Source organism: Nomascus leucogenys, unplaced genomic scaffold (assembly GCF_006542625.1).
Source record: "Nomascus leucogenys isolate Asia unplaced genomic scaffold, Asia_NLE_v1 Super-Scaffold_551, whole genome shotgun sequence".
Lineage (NCBI taxonomy): Eukaryota > Metazoa > Chordata > Mammalia > Primates > Hylobatidae > Nomascus > Nomascus leucogenys.
Genome location: NW_022095781.1, coordinates 1 through 4,868, shown reverse-complemented (window position 1 = coordinate 4,868; position 4,868 = coordinate 1).

Here is a 4,868-nt window from a genome sequence, read left to right as displayed (position 1 = left end):
TCTTGTCCTCCAGGATGGGGCACGTGATGTCTAGATCTGTGAGAGTGAGGAAGATTTCAGACAGAGCAAAGAGGGGGATGGGGTAGGTGACTTCTAGAGGCCCATTTTGCCTTGCAAATATTGGTTCTTTTTAAACCTATATGTTTTGGGAGGATTAATCAAAATCACACACACAAAAATAATTTAGCAAATATAAATAACAGACAGAAAATGATTAAAATGACTCACAATGTTTGTACATAACCTTGCACTTCTCTCTCATTATTTCATGATCCAATGGAGATGCTGTGATGACCCAACCTCCACTCTTTCTGTCACCCTTGGGGAGCCGGCCTCCATCTCCTGCAGGTCTAGTCACAGCCCCCTTCACAGTAATGGATACATCTATTTCAATTGGTACCTACAGAAGCCAGGTCAGCCTCCATGGCTCCCAATCTATTTGGTTTCCAATCGGGACCCTGGAGTCCCAGATAGGTTCAGTGGCAGTGGGTCGGGGACAGATTTCATGTTTAAAATCAGCAGGGTGGAGGTTGAGGATGTTGGGGTTTATCGCTGCCAGCAAAGTACACATTATCCTCCCACAATGGTACATTCCTGAACACAGACCTCCCTGCTTGCCGTGGCCCAGCTGCCCAGATGTGTTGTTTCTGTGGAGAGCAGGCACTGTGGATTCTCTTAGATGCCTAAAGATGAAGATGTTCCAGAAAGATGACTTGCTGCAGCTGAGGGCTCATGACCATAAATTTCTCGGCTACACCTCAGGCACCACATTTTAAGGTCCCGTCAGCTGCAGCAGCCTTTGCATGACAGAGTCTGCAGAATGGAGGAGGTCCTCATGCCCTCTGAGCAATGAGACACAAGAGAAGAGAAAGCTCAGTGAGAGCTCATTCTAATCCTCTCTTCCTTCCCTACATTCATTCATCAAGTAAATTCATTCTGCATAAGGGACACCTAATTGAGACTGATTACTGGCAACACAAAATTAATACATTCTTTTGATTTGGTTTAGCAGTTACCAGAGTATATGTACATTAATAAGATTTGGTGATATTAAATCAGCTTCCCTCCCCTCCTCCACCTCCCCCCTTCACTTTTTGTAAGGCAGACCCTTGACCAGAACAGCAGCAGGCACTGTATTTTACCCTACTTTTCTCAGGGAGAACCCAAATAAAACTCTTCACAGTCTAGATTTTTAAATTACTACATATGTTGTGGCAAATGTATGCAAAAATAAAGACCTAGTTGCTAAAGTGTTTGCACAGTGTCCCTCACAGCATATTGAAGTACAAAAGTAGTTCTCTGAACTCCAAAGCTGGGTTTCCACAATAAGGACAAAGTTTGAAAGAATAAAGGAACATATGTCTGTTATTTAAACAGAATTTGGATGAACACAAGATAGTATATAAGCAAACTTTTTACCCCATGAAAAATAACAATGTGAAGACTGAGCGGAGGGCAGCAAGTGAGAGACTGGTGGGTTGTGTTTGAGATATGAACCCAGTTGGAAGTTCTCATGTATTTCCTGGGAAGAATCACAGAGTTGAGAAGCCCCTGCCTGGCTTTCAAGGCAGGAACAATCTCAACAGAGTCATGTTATCAAATGGAAATGGCACATTCTTGATCAGGCTTAGTCAGGACCCCACAGGATCTGTGGCTCCATGAACAAATGGGGAGCTTGCTAGAAGGGACCAAATGACTTGTAGGTGATAATTTGATCTTCATTTACCCATGTGGAGGCCAAGATTCAGAGATTTCTGTAAGATGGGAGTCACTGATGGTTGAGCAAAACACAAACTGACAGATCCACTAGGTGTGGCCTGTGGATGGCCACTTTTTTAACTGAAACTTAGCATGGGATTTCAACCCAGTGGGTCAAACTACATTCAGTGGTAATGACCATGCAGGCTGGTCCAACATCCTACCATGCCACATTTCCACTAAAGGATGGGCCATTGCCAACAGCCTCAACATCTGTTCAGGAAAATGGCAACTGAGAGACTAGACTTTTAAAGAATCCCCAGTGTGGAGGAAAGGACTATGACCACAGCTTTCCACCTGCAGGAAAAAGAGATATGACGCTCAGTTGGATGCTGGGACTACCAAGGTCACCCTTGAGAGGGACTTACGTCATATTTTTAGATACCCCATGACACTTCACACTGACCAAGGAGCATCTTTTGCTGCCCAAGCAACATGACAATAGGCACACTCTCATGGAACACAATGAACTTTCCACGCACCCTGCATCCACAGGCCAATGAATCTAGTGAATGCTACAACAGTGGACTCACACAGCAACATCTAGAAAGGACATCTAGAAAGTCTGCTAATGGGGTGGTACCCCATCTGACTAGAGCAATATGGGCATTAAATATTGCACTCCAGAACAAGGGAAATAATGAATGTTGAGGAACATAATGCTGAGTGGAAGTGAAGGTAGACCAGGCAGACCTTTTATTAGTCTGGACCTGTGAAAGCCATTTCAGTGTTCCTAACCATTCTTTTTCTTTTTTTCCTTTAGAATGCGTGCCCAGGGGTGGCTTTCAATTCAGGCCATCATCATACCCCACACAGGCCCCCTAACTCTAATATGGGGATTATGTTTCCTCTAAATGCCTGTTTTCTATAAGATCCCACAGGATGGATAACAAGACTAAGAAATATCAGGGAGCTAGGGGCCCTATTCTGGTGCCAGGGCCATCTTATCCTTCCCTTAGTGTTGGTGATATTATGAAATATGTCAAATTTTTACAGGGCATAATCTCCCTTCCTGGAGTGGACAATCAGGACTGAAATGTCTGGGTCAAGTGACAAAGGCAATGGATTGTTCACAGAGCAAGGACAGCCAGGCCACATTCCTACACTAACACAGCCTAACCCTTGCAGATGGGTAGGAGACACCTGAGACCCTGGGATGGGTGAGAGATGATGCACTAACCTGACACACTGCATTTTGGCAAGAATGAGGCAGCAAAGGCCTAGAAGCATAATATCTTTGTTAGCTTCTTGCAAGCCACCAAGTGTAATCTTTCAAAATACTGAATCTGCCATTCTTGACCTCATTCTGTCACTAACTAGAGGTTTCCTTTCACTCTACCAAAGGTAAATGACACCAACATTCCTGAGACCATGGTGTACATCAACAAGACCCAAGCACTGGCCTACCAACTGAGGATGTGACAGCTACCACATGGGAGAAAACTGGAGGCCCCCCGTTTAACTAAATTGACTCTGTGGCAAATGTCATGACCACAACTTAAAAAAATTAGCGGACTGATATTTTGATGCACCATACTTTTTGATTGCATAGATAAGAAATGTCCCAATGGCAATGACAAAAACAAGGACTGGACTAATGCTAGCCCTCTGTCTATGAACAATATTGTCTGAGCAAAACTTTGCTCCTTCAACTCTGCCATCAGTGAGATTTGGCTAATGAACACACCAATACCTGCAAAACCATGACTGGGTGATTAAACAAAAATGGGAGAAAGGGGGCTGTATGCACCCAAGGGCTACATATTTCTCTGTGAATGGTCTGGGAGTGAACAAAATGCAGGGTGTGTGATGTCATCTCTGGATAACTGTGGGATGGTGAGATTCTGCATGTTGGGCATGCTGGGGTTGTCTCCTTGGAATTAGGTGAATTCCAAGGATATTACTCCTTGGAATTAGGTGAACCATTGAGTCTGCAGCCCAAAGCTGTACCTCAGACTTATTAGGGACCTGATAGAAGGCATAACAGACTATGAGTTTATGTCTTTCATGATATTTTTGGTACTATGTATAGGAGTCAGTGCTCATGTAAAAAAGGGAAATGATAAGAAACGTGTCCCTGACCATGGCAGATATTGCTCCTCCTCCATAGCCACTGCCTTGGTAACCCAGCAGACATCCCTTAACTCCATCGGGATGGATGTTTTAAATAACAGTGTTGCTCTAGACCTTTTTAAATCCCCAACTGGGAGGATTGTATACAATTTCCAACACTTCCTGCTGTACCTGGATAAACACCTCAGGTATCCTAGAAATTCAAGTAGAGGAGATCTGGAAATAGGCTCATAATTGAAGAAAATGGGCCCACCTGAAGGATTCTTCTTTCATCCCTCTAGCAATGTCTCCTGTGGATCATGGGATCCTGGGCTACATAACTGCTTCAGGTACGCCTGATCATCCTGCCTCTGGTAGTGGTTTTCATTGGCCCAGTGAAATCTATTCTAGCTCTGGCTCAATGATGTTGCTTTGACATTGTGTTCATCAAGGGGCTTCATCAGTCAAACAAGACACACCTCTGCCGCCAGTTCAGGGTTATTAGTAGGCATATAAAATGGAATGGCTTTCTAATGGGGGTGTCTGGGCTGGGGGTGACTCCAGTACAGTCCTCTGATGGTTCTTGACTCAGTTAGTTCTCACCACTCTCTTTCTTACACTTCTCAAGAACAATTGTAGAATGTGCTGGAAATGTAACATTCTGAAATAGGGAGAGACTGGTCAGAAGAGCCTACTCCTGTTCCAGCTTCTCCTAATACTGTCCTCCAGTACTTTAGTCCTCCAGTACTTTAGCTCCATGTGTCCTGTGACACCAGGATTAAAAATCCAGAGCATCTTCTTCCTGGGGTTGCTGAGTGGTGGTCCAAGTGGGGTACACACAGTCAAGATTCCATCAGACCCACATGCCTGTGCCTCAGGGGACAGACCCACAATACATCCTAGGCTTCTGCAGTCCCTTGCTGGCCACCTGTAAATACTACACCAGATTCTTGTAACCTGTTGTGTGTGATTGTTCTGTCTCCCTGGACTCTGATGAGTTGGTAACCAGGGCACAGTGAACCTGCTTCAGAGTAGTCACTGTCATAGAGACAGAACTT